At 45.3% G+C, this 21,529-nt stretch overlaps 1 protein-coding gene across 4 annotated transcripts in view; it reads left to right on the top strand.

Annotated features, from left to right (window-relative positions):
* The window catches only part of CNTNAP2 (contactin associated protein 2), a 2,222,175-nt gene that overhangs the window by 2,053,566 nt on the left and 147,080 nt on the right, over positions 1–21,529 (top strand). The gene's annotated exons all lie outside the window — the stretch shown is intronic.

The raw sequence follows: 21,529 nt of genomic DNA on the forward strand, positions 1-21,529 counted from the left end.
ACATCTATCAGCCTTCTACTCGTATCAATTGCAGCATCTTTACCCTCCATAGTCTCAGATGTCTGAGGCTTATCACGTTTCCCAGCAGAGGTTATTTTGGTTTATCTGACCTACTTCCTTCACGACTCCAGTGCAGTGTGAATAGCTATTTTTTTCCTTCTATAGATGCTTTGCCTTAAACATCCTCCATACACATACCTTCCCCAGCATCTCAGACTCTGGTTGCAGCCTTTTTGTACACAAAGAGATAGTTTTATTATGACACTCAAATTTTATTTCTGGTTCATTGATTGTCCCTTCCCCCACCACTGATTTTTACAATGAAGAAGCCAGCCTGGGAGACACCATGAATAAAACATGACATGAGGAGGTGTCCCCGGGAACTGAGCCAAAGATCAAGGCTGGAGCTGTCACTGCCTTCTCTAGAAGGAGTTCAAAATAGATACCTGTCAGGAAGGAGAACGGCAGGGGACGCTGTTTTGTCAGCGGAGCGGAGTGCCTTTTGGCAGGGCTCAGCAGCCTCTCCCGACCTCATTCGGATTCGGCCGGTTGCCGTGGGAAGTTCAGGTTGCAAAGAAGCAGCGCAGGCCCCGTCTCTTTTTGAGCCCTGGTGGATGTCAAATTCCTAACTCGATATAGAGTTTACGCTTGGCCTTTAGCAGGAAATGCTAGAGAGCGTTTTCGGGAGAGGCCTTTCCTAGGAAAATGACAACGTGCAGAAACAGCTTACTGTGCGGTCACTCAGATTGGGTGTAAATAAGGTTCTCTTGTAGTGACGGACAGTCGCTGAGCCCAGCACAGTGCTTGGCACACGGCAGGTGCTCCAGATTGCTGCTGCTGCTGCTGCTGCTAAGTCGCTTCAGTCCTGTCGGACTCTGTGCGACCTTATAGACAGCAGCCCACCAGGCTCCTCTGTCCACCGAATTCTCTAGGCAAGAGTACTTGGAGTGGATTGCCATTTCCTTCTCCAGATTACTTACAGAGTAAACCACCCCCATCCTTCACCACAAATTCAAGTCTAATTCAGAAAAGATAGCAAGTTCAGGATTAGTATGGTTTATACCATTATAGGATACGAATGGTTTTATATCATTCTACCAACATCATGTTGACTGGATTTTGATTAGACTCATTCACTTATTTTAAACTATACCATCTGTCACCTCTCTCAAAGAAAGTGATTCTCTTGCCATTTCACCATTGCAAAATAATAATAAAAGTTAAAAAAGCTCAGCAGTCAGCTTGAAGGACAGTGTCATGGAAGACAGCTGATTGCCCTGTGAAATTTTGCAAGAAAATGCCATGTGTGTTGGGGCTGAGCCGTGTGGGTTGAGGAACTTCAGCAAAGATGAGGGTGGGGTGAGTGGGAGAGGAGAGTCCAGCTGATAAGCTAAATAATTCCATTTCTGGGTACAATTCCCCAAATGAGAGTCTGGAGCAAAGTAGGTCAAGAAGGCCTCCCTTCTGGCAAGTTCCACCAACTGGGAAATCTTTGGAATGAACCAGAAACTCTTGAAAAACAGATATCAGCTAAATCAGAGCTGTCTGCTGCAGTGAATCAGAGATTGCCCTGAAGAAGGGGAGAGGGGTGGCCTCTTTTAAGGACTTGGGGCTTTTGAGGCAGGGAGAGGCCGAGAAGTCCAGAGGAGCCAGAGGCCTGCAGAGTCCAGGGCACTGAGGAGGGCCGGGGGAGGTGGAGTCTGCTTCTATTGCTCTGGGTTCTTCTGGTTGCAAATGACAGAAAACCAAACTCAGAATTCATTTATAGGGGAAATTCCTAGGGTAGGTTATAAAAGAAAGGAAAGAAGAGGAAAACCACAATTTTGAAACGGAATCCAGGAGACCTGGAGGTTTCAAAGACTAGGCCTCCATAAGTGCCTCTCCTCTCTCTCCCACATCATCTCTGCTTGCCCACCTCCCTCTGATAACTGCATTAACTCCTCTCGCATCAGGCTCCATCTTCCACATGTCATGGGACCCAGACACTGAAGTCCTGGGCCTGTGTCTTCCCAGTTTTGCTATCAGAAGGAAGGTCCTAGTGTCTCACTTCTCATTTTAAAGCCCAGGGAAAGTCTCTGGTTGGCCCAGCTGGGGTCCCACACTCACCCTATTGTGGGGAGCGGGGAGCAGTGACTTACAGCCCACAATCAGACCTCATGATCAGAGTGGGGAGTTTGGGGGAGAGTCCTCCAAGGAACAGGACTAGAGCTCCAGGAAAAAGAAAACATGGATGAGGATGAAAAACACTGGCCGCGTAATGCTTTGAGGCAAAGAAGACAGAAGCAGGAAGCATTCTAAAAGGCATGGAACAGGGCTTCCCTGGTGGCTCAGCGGTAAAGAATCCGCCTGCCAATGCAGGAGACACGGATTCATCCCCTGACCCAGGAAGATCCCACGTGCCTCGAAGCAACTAAGCCCATGAGCCACAACTATTTAGCTTGTGCTCTAGAGCCGGGGAGCCGCAGCTAGGGAAGCCCATGCACCCTAGAGCCCATGCTCTGCAACAAGGGAAGTCACTGCCATGAGAAGCCCATTCACTGCAACTAGAAAGGAGCCCTTGGTCATCACAACTAGAGGAAAAGCCCAGCAATGAAGACCCAGCACAGCCAAAAAAATCAATAAATATTTTTTAAAAGAAAAGGCATGGAGCAAGTTCAGCCATAGAAATTGTGCCCAGGGGGTTGGAAAGCCCTGCCAGCCCCAATTCTGTCACACCATGGGGTGCAATTGCCCTGAGATTTCTGGACGTGTTTAGGAAGCCAGGCACTGTCGCCCACTTGAATCCAGCCTGGACAGACGTCATGGCCTGGAGGGCTCTGGTGTTTCTCGGCCCGGATGGAAAGCAGAGGTATGGCGCCTCCTTTCAGACCAGCGGATCTGGTGAGCTCCCTGGGTCCACAGCCTGCTTTCTTGCAGGAAGGGGAGCCTGTTGAGTGTGTACCTTTAGAACTCCAGAAAACACTCTAATTTTTTTTTTTCCTGGGAACAACCTACAAATCCATCTTGAGAACTTCTACAACCTCAAGAATGCGCGGAGAAAGATATAATGAAATGTTAATTGTGATTATTTCTGTGTAAAGGATTATAAATGGTTTCATTTCCTCTAGAGTTTTCTATATTTCCTCATTTCTTATTACAAATGTGTGTTGCATTTTTGTAATTGAACAAAAACGTAAAACACATATCCGGTTTGATTCCTGGGTCAGGAAGATCCACTAGAGAAGGGATAGGCTACCCACTCCAGTCTTCTTGGGCTTCCCTTGTGGCTCAGCTGGTAAAGAATCCACTTGCAATGCGAGGAGACCTGGATTTGATCCCCGGGTTGGGAAGATCCCCTGGAGAAGGGAAAGGCTACCCATTCCAGTATTTTGACCTGGAGAATTCCATGGACTGTATAGTCCATGGGGTCACAAAGAGTCGGACACAACTTAGTGACTTTAAACGCACACACACACACACACACACACATATATCCTCCACCTATTCTGATAACCCCCAGTTATAATAAAATATAATGACAAATATATTTAAATAATTTTGAATTAAAATGGACTTCTAATCAAAGAACAAAAATAAGCCTAACTCAAAGATGAATTTAAAGAGCTATGGAATGTTGCCTTTGGAATTAAGGTGAAAGTTTATATGTTTCTACATATGCAAACGTCATATAATTTAGATGATGTTTATCAACGTTTATAGTGTTTTTAAAAGCAGGTTGACTTTCCTAGCTGGGTTTGGCTAAAGCTAACATTAAATTAATTTGCATTCCCTGAGCACACACTGTCTGAAATGGTGCTGAGCACTGGAGGGAAATTGACCTTGGATGAAACATTCACTGCCAAAAAACAAAGTGCCCAATCTCCACATAGATAATGAAGAACTGACTCTCAGAGTTATCAGACGGCAATGTGAACCAGAGCCCGTGACAACCCTCAAGTGGCATCATTTACGAAAACTCACAGTCGCACCAGTGATAATAGCTAAAGGCTTAATGCCAGTCAGATGTAAAACAAACCCGGAGCAGGCAGAGAGCACCTGAAAAAAACATTGTATCTGATGAAAATACGTGCCAATCAACGTGCATCCAAGAACTGAACGTTATGAGGAATGACTTCAAAGTCTTGTGCTGCGAATCCTTTCTTCTTCTTTCCTTCCTGCCTGCCATCTCCGGCTTCTCTCTTCCTTCTTCATTCCTTCCTTTCATCCCAACCACATTGCACATGGTATCTAAGGTGGTTTGTAAGGAGTTCAGTTCAGTTTAGTCATTCAGTTGTGTCCGACCCTTTACAACCCCATGGACTGCAGCACACCAGGCTTCCCTGTCCATCACCAACTCCAGAGCTTGCTCAAACTCATGTCCATCAAGTCGGTGATGCCATCCAACCATCTCATCCTCTATTGTCCCCTTCTCCCCCTGCCCTCAATCTTTCCCAGCATCAGGGTCTTTTCCAATGACTCAGTTCTTCACATCAGGTGGCCAAAGTATTGGAGTTTCAGCTTCAGCATCAGTCCTTCCAATGAGTATTTAGGACTGATTTCCTTTAGGATTGACTGGTTTTATCTTCTTGCAGTCCAAGGGACTCTCAAGAGTCTTCTCTAACACCACAGTTCAAGAGCGTCAATTCTTTAGCACTCAGCCTTCTTTATGGTCCAACTCTCACATCCATACATGACTACTAGAAAACCCATATTCTTTGACTAGACCGACCTTTGTCAGCAAAGTAATATCTCTGCTTTTTAATATGCTGTCTCAGTTTGTCATAGCTTTTCTTCCAAGGAGCAAGCGTCTTTTATTTCATGGCTGCAGTCACCATCTGCAGTGATTTTGGAGCCCAAGAAAATAAAGTCTCTCACTGTTTCCATTGTTTCTCACTGTTTGTTTTGTTTGTTGTGTGTTTTGTTGTTTTGTTGTGCTCCACACAGTCAAAGGCTTTGGCATAGTCAATAAAGCAGCTGCTGCTGCTAAGTCGCTTCAGTCGTGTCCGACTCTGTGCGGCCCCATAGACGGCAGCCCACCAGGCTCCTCCGTCCATGGGATTTTCCAGGCAAGAGTACTGGAATGGGGTGCCACTGCCTTCTCCGAATAAAGCAGCAGTAGATGTTTTTCTGGAACTCTCTTGCTTTTTCTGTGATCCAGAGGATGTTGGCAATTTGATCTCTGGTTCCTCTGCCTTTTCTAAATCCAGCTTGAACATCTGGAAATTCTTGGTTCACATACTGTTGAAGTTCAGAGAATTTTGAGCATTACTTTACTAGCGTGTGAGATGAGTGCAATTGTCTGGTAGTTTGAACATTCTTTGGCATTGCCTTTCTTTGGGTTTGGAACGAAAACTGATCTTTCCTGTCCTGTGGCCACTGCTGAGTTTTCCAAATTTGCTGGCATATTGAATGCAGCACTCTTACAGGGAGTACATACAGGTAAAGAATCTGCCTGCAATGCAGGAGATGCAGGAGATGTGGGTTCGAGTCCTAGTTTGGGGAGATCCCCAGGGAGGAGGAAATGACATCTAGACAGAGAAGCCTGGTGGGCTACAGTCCAAGGGTCGAAAAGAGTCAGACATGGCTGAGCGACTAAGCACAACAAGAACTGAATGAAATTGAGGATTAAAGTAAGTCACAAAAAGTAGGGCCCCAAGACAAGGAGGGAGTAGAATGCAGTCACCCAGGTCAGGTCTTATCCACGTGTGTAAGTTTGGCTTGGAACATCATGGCGGCCAGAAGTCCACACCCCGTAAGAGCAAAATGTACCAGTTCTTGTAGAGAATTGAAATTTTTCTTCCTCCATCATTCTTTTCTTTTTTGTGTCTACCATGGATTGTATTTACTCCCATAGCACGGTTCACTTGGCAACATCACGTGCATGACGGTAGCTCACATTTATTGGTGCTGACAGTGGTCCAGGCATTATGCTAGCACTTGACACACGTGCTCTCACTAAGTCTTCACAAAAGGCTTATGAGGAATGTACCCATTTTACAGATGTGGAAACTGCCGCTCAGAGTATGCTGTAGATCACCCAAAGTTAGGAAGCAGTGAGTGGCAAAAGCCTGGATGAACCTAAGTCTATCACACCTTAAGGCTTCCACATGCTCTTAACCGAAATGTCCAGGAAGGTGGCCATAACATTTTGGAAGCAGATATCTCTGGCCAGTTAGAAATTGAGTGATGTTGTTCTCATTACTAAATACTTCAAAAATATGCAAAAGCACAGAGAATAATAAACCATACACCTACGGATCCACCATCCAGACATTAAAAATGTTGGCATTTTGCTACATTTCTTCAGATTTTTAACAAAACGGTGATAGCTGAAGTCCCTCCATCCCTCTGTTATATAATGGGTCCCAAGAGACGTGGTACACAGGGCCTTCAGCAGTGTTTCTGCAACAAATGTGTTTTTCACAAACCTGCTTGATGTAGCATTTCCTTGGGAAAGTCAAGCATCACTTAAAAATGGATTTCAGCCCAAACAAGTCTGCAGTCAGTAGGGTAGAACAGGGCGATGGGAGACGGAGAGGACAAGGGCCCAGATGACACGGTTTTCTGATATCCTGGCCTGATCCAAGGGTAAAATTAGCTCAAAAAAAAAAACAAAAATGAACCACATCTTTGAATGACTACCACATATGTGGTGATTTCTGGAGGTTATACATGGAGGGTTCAGGGATATGGTCTCTGGCACAGATATTTAGAGTCCATTTTCTCTAAAAATCAAATGAACAGATGGTAAAGATGGATCATTCTGGCTTCCATCTAACTGGAGGGCCCTCTCATCTTTTCCAAGAAAAAGCTAACAGATTTGCTGCAAGTAAAATAGGGACTTTCTTAAAAAAAAAATTCTAAATCCTCAGAAACAAATGATGATCAGGCCCCCAGACTGTTATATGATGAACAACATGACTTCAGTTGTTTTCTTCAGGGGTCTTCGAAGCAAATATTCCGCCAAGTCACTGAATTCCATCTCTTCAATATGATCAATTTCTTACCTGCCATTAATCATAACTTCAACAAAATGGTATAAAAACTGTTGCATCAATTGCTAATTGAGTTGTATATTGAATATGAATCCTAAAAAATGGTCAGCGTTTACCAACAATAGCAGCACACAGTGCATCCTAAACTCCAGGGACCAACAAAGACACAGACATCAGGATAACACCGGTTGCTGTAACAGCCCTAAAATGCCATGGCTTAACCCAGTGAAAGTCTACCTTATCTCACATGTATTTTTTAAAGAGGAAATCTGTGGTCTCTAACCTTGCTAGATAGGGTTTACGAGGGCTTCCCTGGTAGCTCACAGGGTAAAGAACCCGCCCACAGTGCAGAAGACCCAGGTTCACTGCCTGAGTTGGGAAGATCCCCTGGAGAAGGAAATGGCAACCCTCTCCAGTATGCCTAGAGAATCTCCGTGGACAGAGGAGCAGGGCAGGCTACAGTCCATGGGGTCGCAAAGAGTCGGACACAACTGAGAGACTGAGCACAGGTACAGGGTATACTAGGTGATGCTGGAAGTAAAGAACCCACCTGCCAGCTTAGGAAATGTAAGAGACATGGGTTCGATCCCTGGGTCAGGAAGATCCCCTGGAGAAGGGCGTGGCAACCCACTCCAGGATTCTTGCCTGGAGAATCCCATGGACAGAGGAGCCTGGTGGGCTACAGTCCATCGGGTTGCAAAGAGTCAGATACGACTGAAGGGACTTGGCACGCACACAGACACTCTGAGGACCCCCGGTGGCCGCCCTTGGCCATGAGCGACAATGATAATGCATTTCTTGAAGCTGTGCGTCTTCCGGGGACCATTTCCTGCAGACATCAGTTGCTCTGAGGGTGGTTTTATACTCACAAGCCTCTGCAGACCAGACCAGTGGTTTCTTTGCCTATATAATTCCTTCAAAACCTGAGTTGGCTTCTGACCTATCCACTTCTGGTCAATTTCTCATACCAGTGGATAACCCTACATTCTTTCCTAGGCATGGCTCTTGGACCAACATAATTACTCATTTCCCCAGAACCATGGGGGAAGGCCATGGCCCTCTGAAACAAAAGGCTTATGTGGGGGATAAAGACTTTTAATTTTAACTTTGCCCATGGGGCTGAGTTAGTTTGCTGAGCTGGAAAATCTAACTGTGCCTTCATTGGTCAAAGCTTTTTGCAGTTTCATTTCTTATTCTCTGGTGTGAGGCTGTAAATTTTTGGACTTTTCTCTATCCCTCACATTGATGTTTGGACACTGGTCAGTTTTTTATGAACTCATCTCTTTCTTGACATGGGCAGCAAGAAGCAACCCATAACTGAGACCATTCTGGCTCTCTCCAAGCACTTTCCCAAAATCCACAGGTTACAGGCTAAGTCTGTCTTCCAGGTTATGTGAGATGACAGCTTTATAAAGCATTTTATTTCATATCTTTATTGTCCATCTTTCTACCCCCTAATATCCATACCACAGGATATGCTACAAATTTGGGGTTTCTGTTATGTCAGTACTCTGCTTCAAAGCGCTCATTTATGTATTTGTTGGGGTTCTATTAGCTACTGTCGGAGAAGGCAATGGCACCCCACTCCAGTACTCTTGCCTGGAAAATCCCATGGACGGCGGAGCCTGGTGGGCTGCCATCTATGGGGTCGCACAGAGTCGGACACGACTGAAGCGACTTAGCAGCAGTAGCAGCAGCATTAGCTACTGTAACAAAAGAAATTCATAGGTTATGGTGATGGTTTCATGGGAATATACTTAACTCGACTCATCAAGTTGTATACACTAACTAGGTTTGGCATTTTGTGGGTCAAAAATGATATAAAATAGATTTGCATGAAAATTGTTGGAGAAATTTTAATGGCAGAAAAATGAAAAGCAATTTGATTATGGACTTATAGGGGAGCCATATGTTCATTAACGTGAAACATTGATGGGGGCACCACTCTCTGGACGTGAAAAACTGTTCAGTTGTAAGGTGTTTCAAGTAACTTCCTCAAGCCAGGAGAAATTCTGTCTGTACTAGAAGGGCCTGAGTCATCATGTTATGTGACGTTCTATATACCCATATGTATCTTTGTTTGGGATGCTCAGCCTTATGAGTTGGGAGCCTCTGGTACTATTAGCCCACTAAACAGATGGGAAGACAGAGATGGAGAACATCCAGGTGACCAATTAGGTCCCAGTGCTCATGACAGACTCCTATCTAGAACCCATATAACCAGACCCCCCCTCACCCCGACAGGGGCTGGTCACCGCTCACCCCATTGCCTCTTTGTTGCTTTTGAGAGCCATCAAGAGTCCCAGGCTCACCCCTGTCAGCTTGCCTTGTAAACTTTTGGAAATTTTTAAGAGTTTTAAATAAAAGGAAGTCATTTGGGGGAGTTAGTGTTTGAAATCAATTAGGGTAGTGGTGGGAGATGGTGAGTAGCATGTTTGTCTGATAAACTCTTTGGACCAGTGTTGTGTTTAGAGACAGGAAGGTGCAGAGAGCAACCCAGGAGGTGATAAGACAGCCTCCCATGTGGCTCAGAGGATGCCACCTGCAGCTGGGAGGTGAAACGTGCATGTGGAAGCTCCAGGAAGAGAGGTTGATGGAGCAAGCTCTTTAGAAGCTGCTGGGGGGCTTCTCTGGCGCTCCTGTGGTTAAGACTTCATCTTCCAATGCAGGGAGCTCAGGTTCAATCCCTGGTGGGAGCGCTAAGATCCCACATGCCTCGCAGCCAAAAAAGCCAAAACATAAAACAGAGGTAATATTGTAACAAATTCAATAAGGACTTAATAAAAAAGGTCCACGTCAAAAAAAAAAAAAGAAAAACTTTAAGAAATTGCTGGATCTGCTTATAAAGATGATTTGGTTTAAGTAGCTTTTTTCATGAATATTAATAAAAATGCCAGGAATTCCTCCTCAACCCGCCACAGGAAAAGCCTATTAAGGCAATAGTAATAACACTGATAGTGTTAGTCGTAGTTGTAAAAACAATTAACATTTCTTGAGTGTACCAGTCTCTGTCTTTGTGCTTTACAGGCTGCGCTTGATGTAAAGCACGTCCCTGTGAGATAAGTACCATCATTCCCATTTCATAGACAATGAAACAGAGACATAGAAAGGTCAGCAAGGGGTCAAGTTGAGGTCCAAACCCAGATCTGCCTGATTCCCCCACCCAGACTCTAGACACTCGGATTTAACTAGTGACTAGATTGTCTGTGGATTAGGTGGCCTGGTCGGAGGCAATAGAGGACCCTTCCTCAAATACGGGATTCCCTGGTGGCTCAGACGGTAAAGCGTCTGCCCGCAATGCAGGAGACCCGGGCTCGATCCCTGGGTCGGGAAGATCCCCTGGAGAGGGAAAGGGCACCCCACTCCAGTACTCTTGCCTGGAAAATTCCATGGATGGAGCAGCCTGGTGGGCTACAGCCCCTGGGGTCGCAGAGAGTCGGACACGACTGAGTGACTTCACTTCCTCTTCTTCAAATACATCCACCTCCGTGAGAAAACTGACTCAGCACAGTTTCTACAAAGTGTTGCTAGGTAACAAATGAAAGGAGTAGAAACGTGCATGCCACCCGACCTCAGTGTTAAAAGAGCTGATGACTCGGCGCCTTTAAAACAAACCATGAAGAGCGTGTATGCTAAACAAGATACAAACTGCGTAGCCTACTGCAATTTATGAACAGGTGTAGTTATTTTTTGAAATACCAAATTATATGATAGTCTTCTTAGAAAAAGATAATGTACTAGGGGGAAAACATATTTTTTAAAAGAAAAGCCTATTGAGATTTGCTGGGTGTCAAAATCACTTAGAAGCACTTTTCTAAGTGAAAAAGAAATAAGTGGTCCTACTTTCAGGCCAGTGTTTCTGCCACCTGGCAAGTTCCCCATCAGTTCCTCAGGAAGCAAGGACATAACCTCCAGTACTTTCGTCTGAGCATCCTCCTTTCCTGTGCTAGTGTGGAGACTGGCCTGAAATTAGATGCCAAAACTCAGATGAATTATTTAAAAACATGAGTCTTTATTACCCTCGAACTTTCTGCCAATAAAGAACAATATTAAAAAAGTATATAGCTGTAAACACAACTGAAAATTTTAATATCAGAGGTTGTTCAAGTCTTTACGAAAGAAAACAACGCTGTTGGGCTGCATGAAATCTTTTCAGGGATGTCAGAACAAATGAAGAAAGTTGACCTCACGAGTCTAAGGCCCTGCTCTGAAATTACATTGTCTGTACCTTCTTCCCTTTGGCTCATTTAGTGTTTCTCTCCTTGGGTGATGAGCTCACCGCCGTGGTTGTGCGCTCAGAGCGGGCTTGACAGAAGGGAGGGGGTCGTAGGAATAGCGATGAGCCTTTGGTGTCTCCAATCCTCCCCTCCCAGTGCTCTGACTGACCCGCGCACGGGCTCTCTGGTGGGGTTCTCAGCAAGTTGGGGTTCTCTGCTTCACTTTCTGCTTTCGTGGAAGACTGACTCAGATGTTTAACTCTGTGGAGGACATCGATCAATGTTTTTTTCATTTCTCACATCATTGTTGTTTTTTACTTGCTAAGCTGTGTTTGTCTCTTTTGCGACCCCATAGACTGTAGCCCGCCAGGCTGCTCTGTCCGTGGGATTCTCCAGGCAAGAACACTGGAGTAGGTTGCCATTTTCTTCTCCAGGGCATTTTCCCGACCATGGGATTAAACCCGCATCTCCTGCTTGGCAGGCAAATTCATTACCCTGAGCCACCAGGGGAGCCCTTTCACGTCATTACAATGGTTTAATTCTATAGAAGATACCTGGGAGGGGAAGAGACAGGGATGTCTGTTGAAACCTGGCCCATCAGTTTGGTCTCTATCAGAGTTTATTCTGTTTTGTTTTCAATATTTTCATGTGTCCAGATAAACCTATTCACAAGCAAGACACACATCAAAAACCTCAGGACCTCATTAACTTTGTGTCATTTGGTTTTATATTGGGATAGGCACTTGGCCCGTGGAAGGGTATTTTAGTTCTCTATGTTTTCTATGTTTAATTATGAACAGAAAATAGGATGTTTGATGAAGTGTCTCCAAAAAAGAGAAACAAGATACACAGCCATCAGTGCCAAGGATTCCTCCCCCTGCCATGCGTTCAGACCAACCTTTACACAGAGACCATCTCTACGGTTAGTGGTCTGGGCACCCACAATGTAAGGTCACAGTTTCGAGATATGCAGTTGAGATGCATGATAAAGATCCTGCTTAAGACAAAACATTCTCGAGATGGTCCTGGCATGTCCATGTTCCATTAACAGTGCATTTTTCTTATATTAAAACTATATGAGGATCACTAAGAATTTAACACAATGACACCTGCTTGACATTATCTCTTACCCTGGTCCATCGCTCAGCCCATGGCATGATGGGAAACTCCAAACAGCAACCATTCGTTAATCCTGACTTGGGTAAAATCAGTTGATCATCAATACCATCCCATAAGTCTACGTATGAAGTGCAATTAAAATTGAATCAACTTCACTGAGTATACATTGAGAAGAACAAATATATGCTATGTACCTCTTACACGCAGGAAATCCAGGTAGATTTTGATGAGTTGATGGAGCAGAGGAGAATGACAAATGTATCTTTTACCCTCAAGGAGTTTATATTTTGAGAGAAACAAAAAACTGTATACACACTTGATATATTAATATGTTTGTTGTTTTTCAGTCGCTAAGTCATGTCCAACTCTTTGGGACCCTATGGACTGCAGCGTGCCAGGCTCCCCTGTCCTTCACTATCTCCTGGAGGTTGTTCAGACTCATGTCCGTTGAGTCAGTGATGCTATCTAATCATCCCATCCCCTGCCACCCTCTTCTCCACTTGCCCTCAATCTTTCCCAGCATCAGGGTCTTCCAATGAGTCAGTTCTTCACATCAGGTGGCCAAAGTATTGGAGCTTCAGCTTCAGCATCCGTCCTTCCAGTGAATATTCAGGGTTGATTTCCTTTAGTTCAGATGGTAGAAGCTCATCTCACCTAATCCTCCTCTGGAAGAGACTTAACAAGCGGGCTCCCAATCAGCGTATAAATCATAGACAAGGAATCCAGAAGAAGAGAGGGTCAGCAGTAGGGGCTAGTAATAAGACTTTAGCTCATGAAGCAAGATTTCTCTCTGAGGATGCTCTGGGTCTAAACAGAGACCCCCCCAAAGATTGGGATTGTTAAATTCAGAAGTCATTACTAAGACATACTGAGACGCCCTTATTGATAGATTCCTCCTCTTCCCAAATGTATTATCTGGCAAGTTACCTAACTCTCTGTTCACTTATTTGTAGAATGAGAATAAGGCCGCCTATTTTAATGGGACTTGTGTGTGTGTATTAAATGAAAATATCTAGCATATTCTATGGCCCAATAGATGCTACTTCTCTTCCTTCCCAAACTGCTTCTCTTTCTTAAAAGCAAAAAGCAAGAGAGCAGCTGTCCGGTCATTATCAACAGGGCCTTCAGGACCAAGTTCCATCGATTTGCAGTTCAACCCTGGGAGCCAGTCCCCAGCACCTCATATGTTCTTGACGGGTAATATGACCAGAGCTTCCAGGAGCCACAGTCCAATGGAGGAGACCAGCCATCACACGGACATCAACGTGAGGCCAGCGGATGTATGAACTTGTGCTGAAGAAGTACAGCAAAGGGGGAAATTGATCATCCTGGGGGCGGGAGGAACGGACCAGAGCAGACTTAGGAAGACTCTCAAACTGCTCCTTAACATTCCCACGAGGGGCCCAAGGACCACATTATCGGACTTATTTTTTACCACAGGGATCCAATATATGCTCCTCTGCAAATCATAAAATTTACAGAGACGAACTGAAGAAAAAAATACGTTCAACCCATCAAACTAATCTGATCTGAAACAGAAAAAGACTCCTAATGAATATGTCAATACCTGCAAGTTTTTTCATTTCTTTCCTGAAGCAATTTCATCTGCAAATGAATAATGCGTTCTGGGGCCGGACAGGACCTCCATTCCTGCACTCCGGAAAAATGTGTTTCCTTCGCTTTACATTTCTCACACCACTCAGAGGGAAAGCAGCCGCGATGCAATTTCAGATCCAGTTTAGGGTGTGAGGTGTCAGTTCTCGCTTTCCTCCTCCAGAAGGCAGCCCAAGCGTATAAGCCCAAGGTTGGAGAGTTCATTTTTTCCCCCCGAAGCACATTAAGTTCATAAATCATCTCTCAAGCAAGAAGATAAGGCTCCCAGATTTCTATTTTGTTGGGCATGAAAACTGAAGTCCAATCTGTGAGGCATTATATCCTCATATCCACCTGCAGTGCACAAAGACCACTCTCAGAGATGGTAATTCTCAAAGCTATTTTTTAGCGCGATGGGCAGAGAGGTGATTCCCATGTACAAGTAACTGAAAGCAGGTTCCTGTCTCACACAAATGTGTCTCCTCTTCGAAGAATAAGTGTATCTCCACATGCAATCTGAGGTTTAAAGGATGGCACGCTGCCCTCTGTTCAGTAAAGGGAAAAGTCAGCCCCGACACTGAGCAGGATTTTGATGGATGGGTGGCCGGGAGCGGGTCTGGAGCTGATGGCTGAAATGCCCTCTAGTGGTCATTAGCCAGAACCAGTGCTGAGCGTGGGGAAGCGAAAACTTCCTGTGAAACTAGCTCAGGTGCTGCTGCCGCTGCTGCTAAGTCGCTTTAGTCGTGTCCAACTCTGTGCGACCCCATAGACGGCAACCCACCAGGCTCCTCTGTCCCTGGGATTCGAGGTTTCTAAAAGCACTCATCTAACGGAAGAAGGCTGAGTGCTGAAAAATTGATGCTTTCAGACTGTGGTGCTGAAGAAGACTTGAGAGTCCCTTGGGACTGCAAGATCAAACCAATCAATCCTAAAGGAAATCAACACTGACTATCTATTGGAAGGACTGATGCTGAATCTGAAACTGAAGATACTTTGGCCACCTGATGTGAAGAGCTGACTCGTTGGAAAAGACCCTGATGCTGGGAAAGATTGAAGACAGGAGGAGAAGGGGACGACAGAGGATGAGATGGTTGGATGGCATCACTGACTTGATGGACCTGAGTTTGAGCAAGCTCCGGGAGTTCGTGATGGACAGGGAGGCCTGCGTGCTGCAGTCCATGGGGTCGCAAAGAGTCGGACACAACTGAGCGGCTGAACAGCAAGAGTCAGGAGTTGTAACATGGGTCATTGGCATCTAATGGGAGATACTTGGGTGGCAATGGGGCTTGTATAAACGGGAACTTGATTCCGAGTTCAAAGGTACAGCCCAGGAGTTTGGCTCCCACCTCTTCTTCTCATAGCTCTGTTTCTGAGCCCTGGACACACTGGAGCCTCAAGAACTGTTTGCTGAGTGACTGGATAAATGAACAAACCTCAATCATCGATAATGGATTCTGAGCCCACAGGCTGCATTTGAGAGTACACAGGTTCTTTCTGCTTCCTAAGGTGCATTTGATTTGCATTCTTCCCTGATTTGCATTCTTCCAGCCTGGGACCTAAAAGAATTAGCCTCACTCTAACAGCTTTGAGACCAGGAAATGTGATCCGAATGGTGGAAGGGAAATGGTAATGAAAAAAACTTCCCCGGGTGGATGCAAGGGTCTGAGCCAGTAGTTCAAAAGTGAAGATGGAGAAAGAGCATCAGAAAGGAAGTGGAGGGGACTTCCCTGGTGGTCTAGTGGTTAAGACTCTGTGCTCCCAATGCAGGGGGGATGTGGGTTCAAATCCTAGTCAGGGAGCCAAGATCCCTCATACCGCCCAGCGTGACCCCCAAAAAACAAGAGCAAAACAAACAACAGAAAGTGGTCGTAAAAGACCACCCCTCCCAGCATCCTCAGGCAGGCTGCCAGCAGGCAGGCCGCCAGCAGAAGTCAACCTGGAGAACAGACAGGAAACGGAGCCCACTCCACCCTGGTGAGAATGACAGCGGGATGTGGATGACCGACCTCGTAGCCTCTACCCACGCTGTGTGCTTCACCCCAAAGCCCGACACCAAAGTGGGCCTCAGTGCCAGCAGAGAAGGGGCTGACAGGTTGCTGCAGCCTCCGACCTCCGATGTTGAGATCATCTCTGGAAACCCGTCCTGCAGCCAGAGGTGGTCGTATAACTCAGAAGACCCACAGAAGGAGAGGCAGCAAGACCAGGGCGAGGAGGACCCTGGGTAGAGGTGAGGCTGGGGTGCCGCTGCCCTCCGCTCGTTCCCAGGAGTGTTTTTGTGCAGCTGCTGTAGGCACCCTGCCAGCCCAGCTCTGTAGCCGCACAGGGTCCAGGCAGACACGGTGGAGAAGCTCAGACCCTGAAGGCCTGCAGACCCCTGGGTTATACCTCTCAGGAGCTATGTGCCCTTATGGGCGGCATCACTTAATCTCCCAGGGCATCAGTTTCCGCAGCTGTAAAATGGGGTGAATGAGACTCTGTGTCCACTGGGTTGCTTGCAGATTCAGTAAAATAATAAGTAAGTAAGTTAAGTGTTAGTCGCTCAGTCATGCCCCATGGACTGCAGCCCACCAGGTTCCTCTGTCTGTGAGATATTCCAGGCAAGGATACTGGAATGGGTTGCCATTTCCTTCTCCAGGGTATCTTCCCAACCAGGAATCGAACCCGGGTCTCCTGCACTGCAGGCAGATTCTTTGTCAACTGAGCTACAATATATGCAAAGTACCTAAGGTGGGGTCTGGCCTGGAGTTGACTTTCAAGAAATGTTAGATGCTATACTGATGATACTGATGATAGAGAAGAGGAGGGAGTAGGGGACCAAACCTTGGGGAGATATTCTTGGCTCTTTTCCTCCTTCTCCCAAGTCCTTTCAACCACGTATTCTTTCTTCCCAAGATTGTCAAGGGAGCCCAGGCAGCATGTCAAGAACTAGACATGCTTCTCTAGAATATTAATGGAGAGCTGGAACTGGGAAGAGTACAGAGTGGGTCTGGAGTTATCAAGAGGTTCAAGATCCACAGATCCTCCCAGCCCTCTTTTGGAGCAGATTTGAATACAGGCTCCAAGTCCAAGGCTAAATCTAACAGGCTCCCAGGTGGAGGATTGTTTGGGTCCATTTTGTCATAACTTTGACACACACACATGCACACACACACATACATGGCTGGGTCGCAGAAGAAGTGAATGCTCTCCTTAGATTTCTTAACCTCATTTCTCCTAGTCTTTTCTATCTGCCCCTCCTCACCACCTCTACCCAATCCTTCCACCCCTCCCCACACTTCACTTCTTGGAACAGGCTCCAAACATAGCCTTAAAAGACTAGTGTTTCCAGGGAGCAGAGCTTTCCTGCTTTCTGTAAAGTCAGCAGAACTGGCCATCAAACCGAGCTGTGAGACCCGTGGCATTCACCGCACATTCTGAGGTCACTCTGTGGTTAATGATTTTTTTGATACACCTTTATACGCTTTCACCTGGGACAGCATTTAAAGGATGTGTTTGTCAGTCCTCTGATAACTGCCAATTTTTAGACTCCATCCAGACTATTGTTATTGTGGCCAAAAACTACTGGCAAAATAATATAGACAGAGCCTCCTTATGAAAAAGAATGTGTTTGCTGAGCTTTCTTAATATCCAGGACTTTATTTTACAGTCAAAATCAATAGAAATGTAACCTTTTCAACCACACAAAATGAGTTCATGTTTATTATTCGTCTTTTTCCGCCATTACTATGTCGTGATTGCACAGGGAGCCAGGTCAACCTAAGCTTTATTGAAAGACCATTAAAGAAACAAACTCAGACTCATTTAAATACTGAAGCCAGTGCCTTAGAAAGATCAATAAAGTAAAAGCTCCCAGGGTTGCTTGACTTAAACACCCCACATATGAGGATTGTTCCACAAGCACATGAGCAAACCTAGAAGGCCAGCCAATAAGGAAGAAAAAGCCATTTCATTAAATAGGTTTAGAACTGGAAAGCCCTTAACCTTCGTCTGATTAGACGTACAGCATTTAAATTTTCTCAGTATTTTAAACATCATCTAGAGAAGAACCATTGATTAATGAATGCCATTTATTCAGGAAAGCCATTAGCTTTTAGGGTTAGGGGGGTGGCTGCAATCAAAATTGCAGATTCATCTCTTTAAAAATAACCAACACTGGATCATGCTCTAACATCCTAGACCTGCTTGGAGCCAGGAAATGTTCTACCTAATGACCCTTAGCCTGGTGGCCTGCCCACAGTCATGTGTATTAAATCAAATAGCTGTCACTGACTCCGTGGACTCGGGTCAGACACAAACCTCTTGGGGCCTCAGTTTCCCCAGATCTGAGTATGCGTGCTAAGTCGCTTCAGTCATGTCCAACTCTTTGTGACCCCATCAACTGTAACTCTCCAGTCTCCTCTGTCCCTGGGATTCCAGGCAAGAATACTAGAGTGGGTTGCCATGCCCTCCTCCAGGGGATCTTCCCGACCCAGGGGTCGAACCCGTGTCTCTTGCGTCTCCTGCATTGGCAGGCGGGTTCTTTAACACTAGCACTGCCTGGGAACCAGAGATCTGATTAGGATGATATCCTTTTCTGCATCCTTCCCTGGATACGAGAGATAAAGACGATTGTCACAAACCGCTTCCAGTTCTTCCTTATAAACAACAATGTAAATTGCGAACTTCAGTAGTAATATTTGCTTAGAATAGTTTTAGAATCAGAATGGTCTTTATGGGCCATGGAATCAACTTCTGACCCAACTTGGAATCATCCCCTGTCCCTCCTGACATCACCAGTTGTGAGAAATATGCTCTTCTTTTTTGCCTTTAACTGAAGTAGAGTTGATTTACAGTGTTGTGTTAGTTGCAAGTATATATATAAAGATATAAATATATTCTTTCTTAGATTCTTTTCCTTGATTATTACAACATACTGAATATAGTTCCCTGTGCTATGCCGTAGGACCTTGTTGATTAGCTATTTTTTACATAGTGTACTGTGTATCTACTGAGCCCAGACTCCTAATTTATCCCTCCCCCACTGAAACGTAGCAAGAGGTTTTCCCAGCTGCGAGCACCTCCTTGGGCACATCTTCAGCTTCATTCCACAGGGTGGCCAGGCAGCAGAATCTCTCGAAAGCCCTTATGTAGCATTAAGAGGTATGAGGAGACATGTCATTTACTTAAAGACGTGCCTAGAAGGAGATATGGTCAGAGGGGGAGTTTGAGGGTCATGCCAAGGGTTTTTGCCTCTTCCCTGGTGGCTCAGATGGTAAAGAACCCGCCTGCAATGCAGGAGACCCGGGTTCAATCCCTGGCTCAGGAAGACCCCCTGGAGAAGGGAATGGCAACCCACTCCAGTATTCTGGCCTGGAAAATTCCACAGACAGAGGAGCCTGGAGGGCTGCAGCCCTTGGAGTTCCAAAGAGTCAGACACAACTGAGCAACTAACAGAGACACACACGCCTCTTCCCACGCGGAAACCCCCAGAGCAGCGAGGTCACCCTGTGACAGTCATCCATGCCCACCCAGGTGGCCCAGGGGCTGGACAGGCGTATCCTTCTCAGGAGTGCAGGCTGGCAGATGCCTGCTGGCAGATGCCTGCTCACTCTGAAGATCTGTCTGATTATTAACTTCCGTGAGGGGCTCATCTTCAAAGAGAGTCCTTGTATCTGAATCAGTCACAGCCAGGGCCCCCCACCTGAGAGCCTGACCGTCAGAGCAGCCACCCCCCATCCCAGCCTCAGCAGACAAACGATGGGACAGCCATGCCATCACACACACCGGCCTACAATGGTTTCCCTGTCCATACGTGCCCTCGACAGACGGTTCGAACACATCAAGTTTATTGACGGCTTCATGAAAACTTCCCCCACACAACGCACCCAGGAATTTGCCAGGATCTAGATTTAAACAACCACCTCCTGAAAATACGTGCTGGCCAAGCTAAGGTGGCAGAAGCCAATAAAGACTGAGGTAGAAAATGCCCCAGGCGTATCCGTCATGTCGACATTATTTCTCATAATCGTTCTCACTTGTGTTTCTTTATTCTTTTTTGTTTGATGAATAGAAAGTTTGGCCATCATGTTATATGATTTTAGGAGCATTGTATTTGGCAATCCCTATTTTCAGAATTGACTGTTCCTAATTTTTAATTTTTTACTCCTCTTGTTTGCCTTTCTCCTGCCTTTTTCCACCCATTGATTTGTTCTTCCTTATTCCCAGAAAGTCGTTTTACAGTTTATCAAAATGTGTTTTGCCTTGAGCTTTTCAGGAAAATACGTCTTTGAAATGATTTAACGGATGCTAATTATGTTAATTATTAGCTAAACCACTCACTGTGTGTAGTCATTAATTTTGATGGCTATTAAAGTGATTTTAAATGTAAAAGTAGATTAAAACCATGAGCTATTCTCACACTGGATCTCTGAGAAGGAAATCAGAAATGTAATTACTGGATACTGGTTCAGATGTTGATTTTTAATGCTTTATTGTCATCTTCTGAATTCTCATGTACAAGTCAAAAGACAAACTTGAAAATCCCAAATATGCTCTGATCAGATTCTTTTTAAAAAATTGTATAATATTTGGGACCTTCCTGCTATAAAAATCTTTGAAGTTAACTGTTTTGAAAATGCTGTATCAATTGTGAAATGAGAATTTCTCCTGTTATCCTTTGATATTTATAAATATTACACAGATTTATTGATACAAAGTCAATTTTCTTTTTTAAATACTTTGTGCTTTAAGTAATTGGAGAAGGAAACGGCAACCCACTCCAGTATTCTTGCCTGGAGAATCCCAGGGGGGGCGGAGCCTGGTGGGCTGCCGTCTGTGGGGTCGCACAAAGTCGGACACGACTGAAGCGACTTAGCAGCAGCAGCTTTAAGTAATATTCACTGTTTTTCCAGTAGGTGGAGTATTAGGCCACGGAAAATAGATTAACATCTGAAAGTGAATTTTTTTTTTTCTTTTTACTGTTTTGAGAAATTTTTTTATACAAAACATAAACCACCTAATGGGCTCATTCATTGTTTTAATTGCATCAATACCACAGGATTTCAGTCACGCTAGACCTTATGAGGCAAAATATATTGTACTGACTACATTTCCCTAATAATGAAGGCGTGATGACAACAGTAATAAGTACATAAATGCTTCTCATTTTAAAATTGCTTATAAAGCCATAAATGAAAACTCCTGATAACTCTGAAAGGAAAACTGTGCACATGTACAGGAAAGGAAGATCTGTCCCTTAAAGCCTTTATTTCTCACGCCTTAGCCATTTCTGGACAAGAACATTCCTTGTGAGTTGAACATGGGTTCAGGTCTGTGACCTGGGGCGGGTCACTGACTCTCCATGTCCTCGGGGCTGCCCGTCATGTCCCTTTGTTTCCAGACAGGGAGCTGGGCCCCCGATGCCGAGAGGGGACCATACGGTAGCTCGGTCTTTCTTCCCTCCTCCTTGCCCGCCTCCTCCATTTCACCCCCAAATCATAAAAGATGATTTGTGTCATATCAAAGCAAAGGACACTCTTCCGTGTCTGTTATAGAGGTAAGGACGTGAAAAGTCCAGCACAGAGCCTTGCGCAGAGTATCGGCTCAGTATGTGGGCCTGGGTTCAAACAGAAGATAGAAACCACGTGT

The sequence above is a fragment of the Giraffa tippelskirchi genome, chromosome 10 (genome assembly GCF_054371585.1).
Source record: "Giraffa tippelskirchi isolate mGirTip1 chromosome 10, T2T-mGirTip1v1.2.pri, whole genome shotgun sequence".
NCBI classification, from domain to species: Eukaryota; Metazoa; Chordata; class Mammalia; order Artiodactyla; family Giraffidae; genus Giraffa; species Giraffa tippelskirchi.